Source organism: Lathamus discolor, chromosome 5 (assembly GCF_037157495.1).
Source record: "Lathamus discolor isolate bLatDis1 chromosome 5, bLatDis1.hap1, whole genome shotgun sequence".
Lineage (NCBI taxonomy): Eukaryota > Metazoa > Chordata > Aves > Psittaciformes > Psittacidae > Lathamus > Lathamus discolor.
Genome location: NC_088888.1, coordinates 50,792,321 through 50,811,754, shown reverse-complemented (window position 1 = coordinate 50,811,754; position 19,434 = coordinate 50,792,321). Strand labels below are relative to the sequence as shown.

At 42.2% G+C, this 19,434-nt stretch overlaps 1 long non-coding RNA gene across 1 annotated transcript in view; it reads right to left on the bottom strand.

Moving 5' to 3' along the window:
* LOC136015199 (uncharacterized) overlaps nucleotides 1-19,434 on the bottom strand; it is a 33,722-nt gene that overhangs the window by 14,211 nt on the left and 77 nt on the right. The window contains exon 2 of the long non-coding RNA XR_010613101.1: nucleotides 18,601-18,670. This is a non-coding gene — a long non-coding RNA (uncharacterized LOC136015199). The remainder of the gene's footprint in view (nucleotides 1-18,600; nucleotides 18,671-19,434) is intronic.

Genomic DNA, 19,434 nt, shown 5'->3' with positions numbered 1-19,434 from the left:
CTCTTTCCACCCCTCCCACTCCCATCCTCTGCCCCTCAGGCTGTCAGCTGGGGTTGAAAATGCAGACTTTTTCAGTGGGTGATGTCCAAGCTCTCACTCTGATTTCCTGGTCCCTTGGTGTTCAATTTGTTCATCTTCTCAGGTTTTCTCTGACCCATCATAAGAACAGGTTTGCTCATTCTTTTATTTTTCTGTTTTTAAATGTAGTAAAAGCAGTGACTAAGACATTGCTCCAAACTCCGGGAGAAAAATGTCAAATATCACCAGCTATCCTCAACTTTAGCATGAGCTTTGCAATGCTGGAGCTTACCTGTCTCAACTACATACAGCTAAATACAGCTGCATCCAAAAGACATTTATCACGGGTGTGAAAAACTATGAAAAAGGGAAGGAAACTTTAATAAAAAGTGTAAACCCAAAATTTCTCAACACACAAGACTTCACAAACATACAATGATCTCTGGATGCTGGCAATAACGTAAAACCAGATAAATCCCTGTCCTCATGAACTGAGGTTTGGGTGATGGTGCCTTCCAGAAGCCACACATCGCCATTACCTAAGCACCAGGTTGGGTGCCATGGAATTCCACATATTTGTTTTCACTTCCATCCAGCCTGCAGAAACCCATCCTTTGTATTGCTGCACATACAGGTGGGAACTGGGGTACAGTTGCATGGTCTCATTTTTGGCTTGTGACCACCATGTGTTTCTGCTGCATTAGGGAGGGCTGACATGAGTCAACTACCTTTTCCTTCACCAGCAAATCTATGTTTCATCTTTATTGCTAACTGAGAGGAAGGTGAGTGAGAGGAAGACTAGCTGACCAGCCTGGGATGGGGGAATTTAATAATACTGTCTTATTTGGCAAATGGGGAAAATAAGTACCAGAATTAAAAGCCAGGTACCCTAGGGAATAAGGTAACCAAATAGCAACCAAGACCTCAAAGTCCTAAGCAATTTCAAAGGCTGGCAGACAGCTGTGCCTCCCATGGCAAATGAGTGGTTCCACTGGCAAACCCAGTGTAGTTACCTGACATGTAACTTACCTGATATACTAGATATATCTAATATATATAAAGCAATAGCTTTAGGTAAAGTATGTACCTTTAATCAGGGTTTTCCTACCTACTTGGTATTCAGTGAGAAATAGCAATATATCCCAGCAGAAATCAAATTCACAATACAGAACCAAATAGGAACTTGAGCACATTCGTGATTGAGGTGGTTTTTCCTCACTGATGAAAAATTTACCTTTTTCCATTTTTGACATCTTTTTCCTTCAACTGGAAATACTTTCCTGAAAAATCTAGTTTGCATATTGCGCAATAGTGAGATCATGGTCATACAGAATCTGAGAAGGTCTATTGAAAACATGGGGAAAAGGGCTTCTCAAACAGTAGAGGAGCAGATCCTGAAGGCTGTAATATTTCAAAGCTGATCTTTGTGCAGCACTAACATGTAATCTCAAATTACATGAGATACAGGAAGCAGTCTTTTGCTCTATTCTGTTCTGGCAAGCTCCCACTTGGATACCATAGCCAGGATTTGATGTCACCTTCATGGAGAGTGTGAAGAAATCAAGTGGAGTAGTGAATAACAAGAGGGATCCAGAGAGTGTGACATACAACGAAGACTTACATGGGTTAAAATCACCTAGCAATATATAAAAAGCTGAAAAGATAAAAGAAGTAATAAGATCTTCCTGTCCAGCATGGATGGGAGGAAGAGGTAATGACCTTTATTTGCAGTTAATTCGGAGAATTCAGGTTGGATGCTAGCAAAAAGCATTTTAGCTGTACAGATAGTGATACTGGAATAGGGTGGATGAGACTTGTGGACTCTCTACCATGAGAGGTCTTTAAGGACAAATTTAATAAACATATAATTACTCTGGCCTGAAGCAGAAGCAAAGCCTAGACAAGTTCATGAGGTACTTCAAGCCCTATTGTTCCATGAGCCTCTGATATTAAAATTCTTGCCTGGAAAACATGAGCTTCTTTCTAACTGCAAACACAGAATCAAATTACAAGTACAGCCTGATTTCACACACAGTAGTGTAAACCAGGAGGTACTAGGCTAAGAGTGGTAGAATTATGCTGCTGTAAAGCCCCAGGAAGATGGTATTCAAGATCATGGAATTTAATATAACACAAGGCAATTTCAAGGTATTTTTCGTACCCACACTAGTTTCTTGGTTCTGTTTCATTCTGGGCTTTATAGCAATAATGGTATCATCAGCAGTAGTCTAGCAAGATGGAAAGTAATGAGTAGCAAGGTGGAAAGTAGTGAGTAGCAAGGGGGCACCTGAGTAGTGTAGCAAGGTGGAAAAAAATATTGGCCAGGAGAAAAATCAGCTGATGCCCCTGCACCCTGTTTGATGTTTGGAGATCAGTAGATTCATCATGTAACTCCATTTAATAAACCAATTTCTCTGATTTCTGCAGCTTACATTTTCACACAACTTTGCTTTTTCTTTAACTGGCTAATTTTGTGCATGGTAAGTATTAATTCAAAGCAGAACCAAAGGGCCTAGCTAAATCTTTGATCTCTGTGCCCCAGTTTCCCCTGTCTGTAACACAGAGAAAGTATTTTTCTCACCCCAGACATCTGCTGGATGATTAGTTCAGTAAGTTTTGTACAGTGCTTTGCATATTCCCAAATTACTAAATTAGATTATAGCAGATATTCCAACCACTATTTTAGAAATTATTTCCTATTTACTGGACTTTTGATGTAATTCAGAAAATGACTGGGAGATTTGTTTTGCTTCCAAAATACAGTCAGCAAGCATGATGGCTCTTGGAGAGACCAGTTAGCAAGTTTCCCAGCAGCCTGGGTGGAATGGGATCAGCTCACACCTCCCCACTTTGTCTCCAGATGCCTGACTGCTACTGACACAACGAGCACCTTCCAAAAGCTTACGTATTGAAAGGACCGGTCTAATATCATCCACTGCTGGGTAGAAATCAGCTGTCTTTGGGGGAAAGGGGGTGCACAGTCTGCCTAGCTGCATGAATGCCACAGACCACCACATGTAGTAGCAATTATATCTAACTTTCTGTGTGTGGTAACTTTCTGTGTGAAAGACAGATAACTTTCTCTTATCCTATGAGTAACAAAAGCATTTTCCTGTTTAACCCACTTCTGAAGATAAATGTTCAATGTGAGTAAACTAAGCAGGAAGAAGACAATCACATGCTAATAGCTAATAAAGGAAAGTTTATCAGGCTCAGCATGAAGACAAGGCCAAGACAAAGTGAGACACATCTGAAGCTACGGATATCAAAAGCCCAGGCACCAGCCATGAACAGATCACCTTCATTCATCACCAAAAAACAGACACATCAGTAGCCTGATCCCTAGGAAACAGGTATTTGAAAGTGCGAGCCAACGGCCACTAATTCACCAAGGGTATCTGGGACAAAGTTTCATCATTTTCAGCTGTCAGTGTCTTTAACTCAGGACTTAACATGGGTGAGCTATTCACGTGTGCATAGCTGAGAGGGTACCAAGCAAGGACAATTTCCACTGAACTCTACAATAATGCTCTTGCTTGAATAGTGCAATAGCTTTGCTATTTCTCACATTATTTGGCAATTGTGTCCTATATTTCTGCTCTAGCAAAGCTCCTTATTTTCCACTGTTTCTAAATATAATATAATTCTGAAATAAGCAAGCATTAACTTCAGGTTATTAACTTTGAATGTCAGATTATGATTTCCATTGTTTATTGCCATAACAGACTATTAAAGAGGCAACCTCTTCTCAGCTAAATTTAAGATTTTTGTCTTTAGGCGTAATAATATCCCTGAGAACTGCTAAACTCTAATAAGATATTTAGGAATATACTTAAATTTAAGCATGCAAGTTGTTCTCTGAGGTCAGTCAGAGTTTTGTTTAAAAATAAATCTATGGTTAACTCAGAATAAAGACTTTTTTTCTGCAATATAGTTACTATGGCAACAACCAGTAGCATAGCACTGGTGGTGAAACACTGTGTTTTTATAATTAAATGAAGTTTCAAACCTTCAGAATTAAATTGTTTTACTAGCAGCCAATGTCCTTCCTGTTGGCTCAACAGACTAAAATAAGTATTAGCTCTGATAAGCAGCACCAAGACGATTGTACAGTATGCTCTGAAAGACCACTTAGTATTGCAGAATAATAATGCATTTGCTCCCTGCACAACACCCCAAAGATGACGCTATAGAACAGATACTTAACCTACAAGGAAACCATATTTGTCTTTGTAAGGAAATCTTTTTGTTCACTCCCTCAAAAATCATAGAATCATAGTTAGGGTCAGAAAGAACCTTAAGATCATCTAGTTTCAACTCCCCCCCACCATGAGAAGGGATGCCTCACACTAGACCATGTCTCCCAAGGCTCTGTTCAACCTGGCCCTGAATGCTGCCAGGGATGGAGCTTTCACCACTTCTTTGGGCAACCTGTCCTAGTGCCTCACCACCCTCACAGTAAAGAACTTCTTCCTTATATCTAACCTAAACTGCCCCATTAAAATTTTAAACCCATTACCCCTTGTCCTATTGCTATGATCCCTGATGAATGCCTAATAGGCCAGTATGTAAATGCTAAACACAATCAAAGCAAGTATAAGAAGGATATCCAAATCATGATCGTAAGTATGTAAGTTTCATAGTGTGTGCCTAATATGCATTCTGTCTCTATAAGAACCTTAGAGAGCAAAGAACATGATCAACTTGTCAACTGAAAGCAGAGAAGTATCCCTAAGCAGCCAGAACTAAAAATAGATACGTGGGTAAAAATAAATCAAAAAAATCAATGAAAATAGAATAGGAAGGGAGAAATTACTGTTCGTACTGAAGGTCACAGGCAAGTTTGTGCAAATTTCTGAAACTATTTTTCTGTGCTCAAAAACCTCAGACCTTCAAAACTGCTTCCTTTAAAGAGATGCTGTCAAGGCCAGCCCTGAACCACCTTTTGGGAATTTTAGGAAGAAAACTCCCGAGCAGTGTCCACATGAATCACAGTTAGGCTTTTGCAGCTTCCAGCTTTCCCCACTGTCCTTGCAGTGACCGTGCCTGACAGGAAAATGTCAGACACCTCTTCTTGACATCACCCTAGGATAATCAAGGACTCAGCGTCTTGCTGTCACCTACCACAAAGGCATATGGCATTTATATGCAATCTGAATACAGACTACTACCAAAGAAAACATCAACAGAAAGAGTGAGATCCCAAGGTATCATTCAGTGTGCTCCAATGCTCTGCTTCAAAAGTAAAGCACAGACAACATCCCTGAAATTCAGTTAAAACACATCTATGACAGTAAGAGGCATATGTTAAGTCTCCAAGAGTACAGGTGAAAAAAAGTGGGAGGTACTTTCCGTAGCATATTCCTAAAGAAATCTGTGTTTATTCTGATGGATTTCGTGCGGAACAACGGTCACTTGTTAATAAAAGAAAATAGTTAAAAAGACTGAACAGTGTTCATAAGCGCTACTTCACAATGGATACAAAAAACCACTTTAACTCCGCTTAACTAAGCTGGCTCTGAAACAGGAACACATGGGTGGAAAATTCCTTTGGCTCTGCTACCTATTTTTGGACTTGTCAGAAACAGTTTCTCATAAAATCAATCACCTAGATTTTTCCTATTTTCAGCTGATAAAACGTTTACTGTTTTTTCCCACATACTTCACTCATACTGCTGTGCTTCTTCATGCAACTAAGGTTGCCTTAATTCAACCAAACTGTGGTTTGGAAAGCCTAATGTCTATGGTCCAATCCATAGTGTGAGTCAGGTCTTATACGACTGTAAATATCATATACCCTTCCACTTAAAAGACAATAGTTTAAGCCTCTGCATAGCCAGTGGAAGCTGACAAGAAAGAGCATAATAGAATTATAATTACCACTAGAAGTGCCTGAACATTTTGACAGGCACAGGTTCCCATCAATTTCAGGGAATTTTCCAAAGATTTGATGTTTCAAAGTACTTCACAACTGGATATGATCTAATACAAATCTAAAACCTTAGAGTCCCTCATAGAAGCAACTTGCCTGCCCGCTTTTCAGTGCTTTGTCCTTTGCTGTTTGGTATTCCGCACTTGCAAAGTCAAAGGTAAACCAGACAGGAATAACTTCATGGTAAAAAGCTCAGAACAAATGTTTTGAATATCAGAACTAAATGTGCTTCAAGAAGTTGGTGAGCTTCAGGTAACTGCTTCTTTTAAATTCTTATTTATGCTTTAAAAACATTTTAAAATTCCTTCACTACTTTTAACACTGTATTCAGACCCCTGTGGTAAAGATCAGTAGGCTCTGAGGTGGAAACTGGTACCTTCTTGTTCAGAGGAATGCTAGAGAATTATTTGCTGGGAAATCAGCTTTGATACTGATGTAGGGAAGCCTCAGAAGAGCATTTGTCACAAACCCTAGGTGTCCTGCTTAAAACTAGGAGGTCTTCCAGCCATACTCCCTGCACACTTTTAAATGGTTATATGAGACACAGTATGAGAAGTTGCAGGAGTAGCAGAATTGTTTTATTCATTCTCTTTTTTATTTATCTAAACATTAGATATAGAAATACACAACCAATAATTTCGTACTTCTAAAACTTAGATTACTACAAGACGAAAATATGTTTTCATACAAGACTGAAAAAAACCCACCCCCCAAAAAAAACCCTTATCAAAAGAAGAGAAAAAACTTTCCTAATATAAATGATCAGTCAGATAAGTTTTCTACAGCTATCAACAGATTTGGTTCAAGATTTCACTTTGCAGTTCAACACTACTAAAACACCCCACAAGTTTATTCCTCCTCACCACAGGGGTTTATAACTATCAGAATAGATAGTTGCTGTAGCAGAAGTCATGAAGGCACAACACTGCAAGTAATTTCATTAGTAAAATTCTTTGTGGTTCTTGAGAAAAGAGACATAAAAAAAGTCTGAATTCTGCAGACTAAGTCAAACTGTTCCTCAAAGAAAAAATCATTGCTTGCCTCAGAAGCTTGCGAACACCTAGAAAGAGGGAAGACCTTTGCGGGCAGGGGGAGTTCCTCGTCCTCCTCCCATCCCGTCCAAATCAATCAGCATTACAGCTCTATACACCCTTCAGTGCTGGTTTATATTTAGTACTTAATAAAGAATAAAAAATAGCAAATCATACACCCACTCTGCTTTGGGGAAACAAATGTGCTAGTCAACGGAAGATATAAATAATCACATAATGACACAACACAACGCCTCATCCGGTGGCTGCAGTGCAAACGGCTGTCCACTGGCCAGCAGAGCTGCTGGATGTACTCCATTAATCTCTTTTCCAAAGTGATGGATTCTTTTTATGGGAACTAGCCCAGTTCACCAAGGAGTCATTTTTTCCCCTATCAGCTGAGATCAGTCACCAGTAACTCATCACTTTTCATCCAGCCTGCATTCTTCACTTGTAACTGAGACTTTCCAGCAATGATACTGCAGCTGTCCTGCAGGAAACACCTCCAAACTCCCTATTCGTAGTTGGGGTAGGGCAGAGGAAGGAGAGAGCAGGCAATCAGATACAGAGTGATAGGAAAAGTGTGACCTTCCTTTCCCTTGATAATGACACCATTTTCTCCCCTCAGCTTTAACCTTTCAAAACATTCAAGAAGCCATGTGAAAACCCACAGCCCCATGCAATCTACACTTAATAACTACAAACTTTTAAATGCAAAGCAAAATCTGTAGTGCTGGACATGAATAAATAGGCCAGAGAAAGTGAATATTACCACTAAGCTCCAGCTAAGAGCCAGTCTGTGTTCCTACTCCAACGACTGCAGGCATTTCTATTAAAAACTGGTTTAGTTTCCATTAGAGCAATTGGACAGACTGTCCTGGAAGCAAGAAAACAAGAGGTTTGTCTACCTAGCTTTCTCACTCCGTCATAATTTACTGTTAGGGAATGCATGAAAAAATAAAGATTTATCGAGGACTTTCACGCTCCTTCCCACCCAGCTGCTGGTCAGGTTGGCACGAGGAAGAAGTACTGATGCCTTTAGACATACATGTGAAACAATTGAGAAGCCTGGAACATTTTGATGCTAAATGCGGAGAGAATGGCAGGTTTATGTGGTGGCTAATCAGAGGCTTAAGAAATTGCAACATGAGAAGTCATTGCCTAAATAGCACTGAAAGTCTTGTCTTGTCCTTCGAAAGCTTTCTGTAATTCTACTTAGTCTTTTTTAATGACCCTGCACAGACACTTGTGTCTGCAAGCACCTACGAAGCTGAAATTTGTTTTAGTCCTGGTAGAATCCCTTCTGGACTACCCCAGGGAACTGGGTCAAACTGGTAACCAGGGTAAGCCAATGAAGCTCTGCTCAGATGTACCAGGTGGAGATCAAACCCTTATCACCCTAAATGTGATTGGAGGTGTACAAGGACAGAATAGTAAAAAAATATTATGAGTTTATACAGAGGTAACTGGGATATTTACAGCTTTCCAGTTGTCTTACAAGGAAAGAGTGCTCGTATGGCAAGCTTGTGCTCTCAGGGAGATCCTCAGCAGTGTGGAGAAAAATGGGGAGCTTATTTACATGCTTGGTTGCTCTCTTTGATCTCTAATAGGAGCAAAAGCAGCATGAAATGAGGTCCAGGCTACTGTGGAGAATTGCCAAATAATGGGATTTAAGGAAGAGTACATGTGTTTATACACACCATTCAGTGGTTAACCACTGTATCAAGCAAAAGATATGCTGCCACTTCAGGGGTTAAAACAGATTCATTAACAGAAGGGAGACTACAAATACCCTAGCGCAATCCTGTTTTGCAGGACAGGGCAGGGGGGAGCGTGTACAACCTGCTTCGCTTCACAGCAACGTTTTTATTGCACTTTCCCAGAAACCTCGAGACACAGCCATAACTTGCAGGGCTTCTTCTTAGCCAGGCTATTGGCTCAGACCTGAACCAAGCTGTAGCTCAAAAGCTGATGCTGCTCAATGCCTTTTTGATAAGCAGCACAAAATGAATGAGTTAGATCCGACCCTTGGCAACAACATGGCTGTTGGCACCTTTGCTGGCAGTTTCTGTGCCTGCTGAGAATGAGTTTCTTCTTCTCAGCTCTAGCAGGGCAGAGCTGATGCCCTTCTGCAGAAGTTATTGCCTGATCTGCATCCATTTGTGGAGGAGCAAATTTAGGTCTCTTTATCTGTTAATTCTACCACCATTTCTTCATAACTTCTCTACGGTTTCCTCAGAATTAGGGGTGGTGAAGGAAACAACTCTAAATAACCACCATGCAAACATACAGCGGAAAGAAAGCACCACCCTAAAAATAGCACAGAGCCATCATTTAAAATTACACAGACCAAGAGCAGTGCCCCTTTGGAAACTGTAATTTCAAGGTAATGAGCGTGTTTGTTAAGGAAAGTGCGTGTGACCCTGCCCATATTTCTTCTTCAGAGTAGGTGGGGATGTCAGGAGTAGCCACTCCTCATTCCCGCACGGCATTCTCCGCCTTGCCACCAAGGGGCAAAGTGCAGCCACCACCATGGCCACTCTGTATGAGCAGCTCACAGGCCGTTTATCACTATGAACCTGTGGCAGGGAGTCAGTGGTGCCAAAAGGCAGAAAGAGCAGCACTTTTCTTATCACCCAAAGCGGAGCGGATTTCATGCCGCACAATGCAGTGCCAAAAGGTCCATGGATAGGGTGTGGAGATTCCTTTCACCTTTTCACAGGGCTCATCACTTAGTCTTGACGTTTACAAGAAGCCTAAGGAAAAGTTTCTGGTTTCCATGTGTGGCAACATGACCCTCACCTCTCAGTTCAGGACATGGTTTGTATAAAGATCAGACTGCAAGGGACACATCCTGAGGAAAGGGTGCAGTGTCACTCTGCATGAAAGCTAAGAGCACGAACTGTATTAACCTTGTGGAGGGAAAGAGGGAAAATGAGACAACTGCTGATCCTGGGATATACTTTGAACAAAATATATCTTGGTCATCTTTAAACAATACTTTGGTCACACAGTCTAATGACTGTCTCTTTACCTTTGCCCCCATACCACCACGGGAGAACTGCTGCACTAAGTGGAAAGTTAATAACTGGAGCTGCAGATTTAAACTGTGCTTGGCCAAACTTCCTATGATGATGAACCGAAGAAAAATCATAAGAACAGGCTGAGTCCTCCCAGCTCTCCAGGACTGGTCAAAGCTTCACAACCATGCTCACCCAGAGCTGCCCCTGACAGTACAGACACATCCATTTATGTTGGAAGAACAAAACGCTGCTTTCAATGTCCTTCCTAGGACTATAGGGAACTATTCTCATTCACACATTTCAATTAACAAAGTATGGATCAGTCTCCCCATCAGAAAAATGAGAGTTACTCCCATTATTGCTGTTTCAGGAGTCAAGTGTTTTGTATGGAGATCTGCAGATTCAGAAGTTAGACCTATTCTAAGCACGGTAAACTGTTTGGGGCCACACAGAAGAAGAAAAGAGATTTCACATGAGGTTTGTGAAACCCTGGGCAACTTCCAGTTTATTTGAAACAGCACAACTCTGGTTTGTCATGCCTAATGCTCCTGCTGCTCTGACCATGCAGGGTTAGTCCATGAACGATCACTGCTTTGAGTGATAACATTTCTTAAAATCAAGAATTAATTTAATTAAGAAAATACCTATGCAGCCTGCACATGCAAAGAGAAATAATGCTGTGAATTAATCACAAAAATGATCTGGCTTAGCCTCAAGGAACAGAGCTCTGTCAAGGACTATACAAATGTGACAGCATCTCAATGGCAGGTGTGTGAAGTACAAGTCCAGCCTTCAATGGCTATTTCCTTAAACCAAAATAAGTTCCTACACTACTTTATGGCAGTGAAATCAAAATGAAATTGTATTGCTCAGAATATTGCTGTACATCTGTTATCTTCCTGTCTGTGCATGGATGAATGTCAGCAGTCGCCTTTTTCTCTGTATACATGATTTGCGTGCTTTCAAAAGCCAAAGCCAACACCACCTGTGAAATCTCTTTTATATAGTTCCCTTTTACCTGAGTCTAGTTCTCACTTACATTCTCGTTTCTTTGCATCTTTGAATGCTCTTGTGGCATAAATACCATCTGCAGTTTCTTTATGATTTAGAGGTATATAAATGGATTTGCAAGATTCACCTACAGTGAAATGAGAACTACCAAGACTGCCTGATTTAAAGAAGCCTGACCTCCCACTAATAAACACTGAAAGCTTTCCCTCTGTCTACCTCTGGAGCTCTGGCTCCAACTCATCCCTACCAGATACCCAGCAGCCAGAGCACACACCAGCTGACACCTTTTTTCTTGAGTTCCAGCAGTAAGCATTTTCCAGGATGCTTGGAGACCACATAAACCACATTGCAACCAAAGAAAAGAATAAGCAAGAAAATTGCAGCCACGAGCCTACTGCCTTTCCTCCTCTGAAGCTACTTTCTTCTCTAGCGAGGTCATTCAAACCTTCAGGATATGACTGAAAGTGGGGAAAAAAAGCCCTCAACTCTCTTTGAAGAAAATATCTTGCAGGTATTAGAGTACAGTCTGCCCATAAATTGCCGCATCAGACAAATGAAAAATGCTTCACACTTCCAGATGTAAGATGTGCAAAGAGGTTTAATTAGCTAAAGTTTGTACACTGCTTTGAAGATGGGAAGACCTCTGAATGAAGTGCTAAGAAGAGATAACCAGAAACCATCTCTTCTGGTATAAAAAAGCCCCATAAAAAGCAGATTGATGCTGCACAGAAAATGTATGCCAGAAAATTGTCCAATCATAGGATTATTCATTAAAGTTTTACTTGGAGCCCCAGGGATTGTTTAGAAACCAGTATTTCCAAGCTGTATCTCAGTCAGAGATGTACCTATTTTTGACAGGCAGCTCAAAGGGGACATTAGAGTAAATATTACTAGAGCACTGGCATTTTCTTCAACATTCGGGACTCACAGATTTGATGTTTAAAATACAGGAGATTTCTGACAGCTCCCTCAAAAAGTGATCTTTTTTATAGGTGTGTGTGTCTGTCTAAGTACATAGAAGCTCAGCTAAAAATGCTGTTTCTGAAGCACAATATGCCCATTAAATAATTCATATCACTAGTGAGAAATGGAATCTTGGAGCAAAACAACAGCATGTGAATCTAAGTGCATGAAAACTCGTTTCCAAATATCAATTAGGAGGGAAAAAAAGATTAAGCATATTTAAAAGCCAGGCAAAAATGCAGCTTTTGCTGAATTCTGTCCTTGGACAGAACATTAATGCCTCATCTTCACGTCCAAAACACAGAAACTGGAATAACCTGGCCAAACCTCAGGAAGAATGACTGGAGGAATGACTTTCCTCCCCAGTGGTGAATAACCGCATATCCCAGGCAAAGCAGCGCAAGGAAAAATGGCATTCATCAGGCTCTGTGAGGAAAACTGAGTGCTAACCCAGATGACAGCCAAAACAGGACCAAAATATCAGCTAATGATCAAAATTAGACACTGATTTGTATCAGCTGAGAGGAACATGACCTCCCCTTGACTCCTGATGTTTAAATAAGGTATTTTTATCATTTAAATTAATGTATTGTGTCAAACGCTACAAATACATATCATGTTGTGCTATAAAGAGCTCAGTAGTCTGAAAAACTGCTTTTCTTTTAGGTTGCTCATAGAAATCAACTGAACAGGTAGGCAAGGTCTCAGATCAGAGTGAGATTTTCTTTGGGAGCACATGGATCAATAGTTCAGCTTGTTCTCCTTACTGCAGCACCACACCATGGAAACTGCATATCTGAATAGTTATACACATATTTAATTTTTAAACACAACACAAACAGATGAAGCAGCCTGAAGCTCCTTGCAGGGGTCAACTGATTAGAGGAGTTTCACAGTCCTGTAACAGCAAATTTCTCCTCTAATCACCAACAGACTCCTGGGCACGTGGCTACTGCAGGATGACAGTTTTCACCTGTGTCCCATTTGACTCAAACCCACAAAGTCTCTGTCTGGGGACAGGCAAGCAGTCAACAGAGAGTTTGTTGGTCAGTGTTAAACGGAGAACAGCTACGGGGTACATTATTGTGGGCATCTGTTACAGACTGCCTGATCAAGAGGAATCTGTGGATGAAGCACTCTACAGACAGATAGGAACAGCCTCATACTTGCAGGCCCTTGTTCTCATGGGGGACTTCAACCACCCTGACATCTGTTGGAGCGACGGTATGGCCCGGCACAAGCAATCCAGGAGGTTCCTCGATTGTGTGGAAGACAACTTCCTTCTGCAAGTAATAGAGGAGCCAACAAGGAGAGGTGCCATGCTTGACCTCGTGCTCACCAACAGGGAAGGGCTGGTTGGAAGTGTGACACTCCAGGGCAGCCTTGGATGCAGCGATCACGAGATGGTTGAATTTGAGATCCTCAGGACAGTGAGAAGAGCGTGCAGCAAGCTCACTGCCCTGGACTTCAAAAGAGCAGACTTTGGCCTCTTCAGGAGCCCGCTTAGTAAAGTTCCATGGGATATAGCCCTAGAGGTCAGGGGTGCCCAAGACTCTTGGTTGATATTCAAGGATCGCCTATTACAAGCTCAGGAGTGTTGTATCCCAACTAGAAGGAAGTGCAGCAGGAGGGCCAGGAGACCTCCTTGGATGGATAAGGAGCTGCTGAGGAAAATTCAAAGGAAAAAAGAGGTTTACAAAAGGTGGAAGCAAAGACAGGCAGAAGAATACAGGGAAGAATACAGGGATGTTATCCAGGAAGCTAGGGACCAGGTTAGGAAAGCTAAGGCCCAGTTACAATTAAACTTGGCTATGGATGTTAAAGGTAACAGGAAGGGATTCTATAGGTAAGCAGCAAATAAAAGACAGACTAGGGACAATGTAGGCCCCCTGAGGAAGCTCTCGGGAGAGTGGCTACACAGGATTTGGAGAAGGCTGAGGTTCTGAATGACTTCTTTGCCTCGGTCTTCACTGGCAAAGGCTCTGACCGCACCACCCAAGTCTTGGAAGGTAGACGCAGGGACTGTGAGAATGAAGACCCTAGGCCCACTGTAGGAGAGGATCTGGTTCAAGACCATCTTAAAAACCTGAATGTGCACAAGTCCATGGGACCCGATGAAATCCATCTGCGGGTCCTCAAGGAATCATAGAATCATAGAATAGTTAGGGTTGGAAAGGACCTCAAGATCATCTAGTTCCAACCCCCCTGCCATAGGCAGGGACACCTCACACTAAACCATCCCACACAAGGCTTCATCCAACATGGCAGAGCTGGCAAATGAAGTTGATAAGCCACTGGCCATCATATTTGAAACATCATGGCAGTCAGGTGGAGTTCCTCGTAACTGGAAAAAGGGAAATATGACCCTCATTTTCAGGAAGGGGAAAATGGAAGACCCGGGGAATTACAGACCAGTCAGTCTCACCTCTGTGCCTGGCAAAATCTTGGAGCAGATTCTCCTGGATGGCATGCTAAGGCACATGAAAAACAACAAGGTGCTTAGTGACAGCCAGCATGGCTTCACTAAGGGGAAATCCTGCCTGACCAATTTGGTGGCTTTCTATGATGTGCAAAGCGTTCGACACTGTCCCACACGACATCCTTGTCTCTAAATTGGAGAGACATCAATTTGGTGGATGGACCACTCGGTGGATAAAGAACTGGCTGGATGGCAGCGTGCAAAGAATTGTGGTCAATGGCTCAATGTCCTGCTGGAAACCGGTAACGAGTGGTGTCCCTCAGGGATCAGTGTTGAGGCCAGTCTTGTGCAACATCTTCGTCGCTGACATGGACAGTGGGATTGAGTGCGCCCTCAGCAAGTTTGTCGATGACACCAAGCTGTGTGGTTTGGTTGATATGCTGGAGGGAAGGGATGCCATCCAGAGGGACCTTGACACGCTTGTGAGGTGGGCTGATGCCAACCTTATGAAGCTTAACCATGCCAAGTGCAAGGTCCTACATCTGGGTCAGAGCAATCCCAGGCACAGCTACAGGTTGGGCAAAGAAGAGATTCAGAGCGGCCCTGCAGAGAAGGACTTGAGGGTGCTGGTCAATGAGAAAATGAACATGAGCCGGCTTCAGTGTGCGCTCACAGCCCAGAAAGCCAACCGTATCCTGGGCCGCATCAAAAGGAGCGTGACCAGCAGGTCGAAGGAGGTGATCCTGCCCCTCTGCTCTGCTCTCGTGAGACCTCACTTGGAGTATTGTGTGCAGTTCTGGTGTCCTCAACATAAAAAGGACATGGAACTGTTGGAACAAGTCCAGAGGAGGGCCACGAGGATGATCAGGGGACTGGAGCACCTCCCGTATGAAGACAGGCTGAGGAAGTTGGGGCTGTTCAGCCTGGAGAAGAGAAGGCTGCGTGGAGACCTCATAGCAGCCTTCCAGTATCTGAAGGGGGGCTATAAGGATGCTGGGGAGGGACTCTTCATTAGGGACTATAGTGATAGGATGAGGGGTAACAGGTTCAAACTTAAACAGGGGAAGTTTAGATTGGATATAAGGAAGAAGTTCTTTACTGTAAGGGTGGTGAGGCACTGGAATGGGTTGCCCAGGGAAGCTGTGAATGCTCCATCCCTGGCGCTGTTCAAGCCAGGTTGGACAGAGCCGTGGGTGAGATGGTTTAGTGTGAGGTGTCCCTGCCCATGGCAGGGGGTTGAACTACATGATTTTAAGGTCCTTTCTAACCCTAACTCTTCTATGATTCTAGGCCAGGAGACATCTGATGATCAAAAACCCCCTCCGCACTACGCATTTGAAGCAGCAAAACTTACAGCTCTGAAAATACATTATTAATATACTTATTGAGCTACAAAAGTATCATTCCCATCCTCTAAAAGCTCAGTGTAGTTCTGGGAGCAGAAGATCACAGGAAGGAGGTAATTTCCTAATTTAACTTCTCAGACTATCTTATCATAGCTACTCAATGTCTTCTGCATGGAAAACTGGCTCCAGTGTCTGCTTGGAAAAGGATGAGTGAAATACAGCCATTAGGCAGGACTGAAATTATCTATTTTCAGCTAACAACTACGCTTGTGAAAACATGGGGTTTGCAGCACAAGAATGCTGAAGAGAATACCAGACTGAACTGCTATCTCCACCAACAAACATTTTGGCATTCCTCCTGAGGACAAAACCTTTTCTTTTCAGCAGGTAAACAGTTAAATCATACAAGCCAAGAAAGTCTAAACAAAATCAATTTTAAAAAATTAAGGCAAGATTGGGAAATGTTCCTTTTATTTCCTTTTTTTTAAAATCAACCCTTGAAAATATTATTTTACAGCTGTGGAAAATGTGACTTTCGTCTGCCTTTTGTGTTACGGTCAGCCAAACTTGAAAACCGAGAAATCTCTCTGTAACCGAGGGCCTCACTTTAATATGCACTGTTCCCAAAGGAGGAGAAAATTCAATTAATAAAATGGTAGCCTAATCTTTTCATTATTATTTCAGGAGCACAGAGTTAATTGGACAAATTTAGCACCCTGTGAATGAACATGTCCCTACTTCTCCACAATAAATGGGATATAATCACTTCTATTTCTCTGAAACCAGGAGATAGCTCTCAGTAGCATTACATAAAAGAAGCCTTTTATTCTTCTGGGGACTTTTATAGGCCCCATCATTATCATATCTGAGCACCCCGGAGTACCTCATGCACAGGGAAATGTTTTTATTTCATCTTGCACATAACTGCACCAAGGCCCCACATGGCTATGGTGAAGTTCCATGAGTGCTTATGCCTCAGTCTCAAGCACAGTTTAGCATCTGTCTCTCACCTACTCACATCCCAGCAGGTTCCTTGGACCAGACATCCCTACCTGCACCTAAGCCAAGCTGTGGGGTCCAGCACATCTTCCCAAAGACCAGAAAAAAGGCCAAGTGCTCACAACAACGTGTGAAACCTTGGCCCGATCCACCTGACAGGTCACAACTTCCTATCTCCCCCTTTCCACAAACAGCAAGCTTTAAACCCCAGGCTGTAACCATTCAGGATGCTCGTGCTCACTTGTTTGGGAGCATTTGCATTTTCTAGGAAATGATTAAGGACACATGGTGCCAGAGAGAAACACCATAAGCTAGGCTGTGCCACGGTTAACTCATCACCTAACAGAGAAGACATTTGTCAAGTGCGCTCCAACACCGCCTGTGTTTTAGAAGGCAAAACTTGCTCTTCGAAACTCCAGCTCAGTAGTGTGCATCTGCTTCTCTGGACTCATCACTGATCCCTGTAATTTCTTCCCTGCATCTGAACACACATCCACCAGTTGTCTTAGTAAGACAGGTGTTTCTGAAGGCAAAGGATGTCACAACACATGGTCCAAGGTTTAAGTCTCACACTAGAAGGACTTCCTTCAAAATTGGGAACAACTTTCCTCCCTGCACATCCCTTAAAAGAGATCAGAAATAGATGCAAAATATGACAATAATACTACATATAAAGGTAAGGATTATTTCCAGATTCAGTACACTTCTGCTTATCTTCTCTGTGATCATGCTGGCTCCCCCATTAATTGCAATGATGTAGCAAAACTCATGCTGAGTTACACACTGTTGGGCTGGTTCAGCTGAGCTAATACGCTTATACTTATTGCACTCTCCCTCATGATCTCCAAATCCTTTTCAACTGCTCCTTTTCAGGAGGCAGCACCATACACATACAGTTTCTGGATGCACAGCTAGCTTTCAGATGCAATAAACTGAATCCAGTTTACCAAGTTACAATAATTACAGGACTTCCCTCTATTTCTCATTATGCTTACTTCCTATACTTACCATCCTTCATGTAGAGCACAAGTGTTAGCAATAGGGATTTTATATATTTTAGAACAACAAAGGTAGTGCATTGAGGCTCCCTAAGTACAAATATCAGCCTCCAGGTACAAAAACAAATGCTCGGAAAGGAGGGGAACAGAATTCAATGAAGAAAATGTCCCAGTCACCAGAATTTCCTGCGACTGTTCTGGATCTCCTCTATTAATTAGATTTAGCTTTCTACAGCATACTTAACTACTAACTAGGGTGGAAGTGGGACTCAAGTGTACCCCCCTGCCTAGGAAGATTTCATTCAGTTTTCATTTTTCACCCTCTCACCACACGTAAAATCCATAAGTATAATCAGAAGCTTGTAGTTAAGTACATGGACACTTCAGATGGCATCCCCTTTTAGAGGTGAGACAGGTGTTGGGAAGCATCCTTCCAGACTGAACAAAACCTTATACCTCAGACCTGAGGACAATCCTGGCAGGAAAGTTTGGAAATTCAAAGCGAAGGTTTTAAACCTAGCCTAGCTTACATTCTAGTTCTGCACATTCAATCTAGACATGAAACTCTCTTTGACCCTAAAAGTCAAGTCTGTTTTCAGCCCTGGTAGTTTTACAAGTACTTCATGTTTTGCCTAAGTTACAAACACTGTGGGAACAGGGATGTAGCTTGATTTGAATGCAAACATTAAAACTGATGTGTCTCCCTTCCAAAGTATGACCACAGTCCCCCTAAGTAAAGCTGCTTTCAAGCATTACACAACATATACAGATATAAACATGCTGAGAAAAAAATCAGAAGTAGAACAAAAATAACCTTATGTTAATTGAGAGCTGTAAAGTATGGCAAATGCACTACCTACCCATGTAAAGCAATCATCTCACACGAGTGAGATAATCTTCTGGTGTTGAACAGAACTGTACTTGCTCCATCTGTAAGAATTAACAGATGGAGGAACTCTTCAGGCTTTACGTAACAGTAATTAAACAAATCCTCACAATGGCCACATGATTTCATGCACAAGCCAGGGCAGCCTACAAAAAAGGTAAAGAGCTTTGCTGCCGAGTTGGAAAATTCCAGGCTGTATAAGCCCAGAGAGCTCAGCAAGAACAGTCAGCCTGATGCCTTGGATCAGCTTGCCTCATCTTCCAGGATAACCTCTTTGCCCCGGGGTCCAAGAGCAGAAAATCCAGAAACAAAGAAGCTGCTACAGGCACCTTCATCTTCTGCAGAAAGTTCTTGGACTACTTTCTCTGTAAGATGAGAGACAGTTACCCACACATTGCTATGCTAAAAGTCAGTCTGAATAAAGAAAATACAGGAAAGTTCATAGCATTTGGTATGTAGGAGAATTCACTGTCCACACAGACAGGCCCTAGTACAAGCAGGTAACCACTCTCACATCACCGGCTTCAGTCACAAGCACCAGCGGCTCTCTTGTGGACTCGCAATTGAGGTTGGAGATAGGCATGTGAAATGCAAGAATTACCCAGTACTACAGGCAGAAAAAGAAATCTCACCACCAAGTAATACCTACCCAGCCATGCATGTGCATATATACATATGGTTGTTGCTGCTACTCATCTAAAGGGCAAGAAATAGAACAAGCAAGGCACTTGAACTCCACCTTAACTGGAGAAGGAAAGAATCCATTACAGACAGAAAAAGCAGAAAGAAACATTCATTTTATATCTTC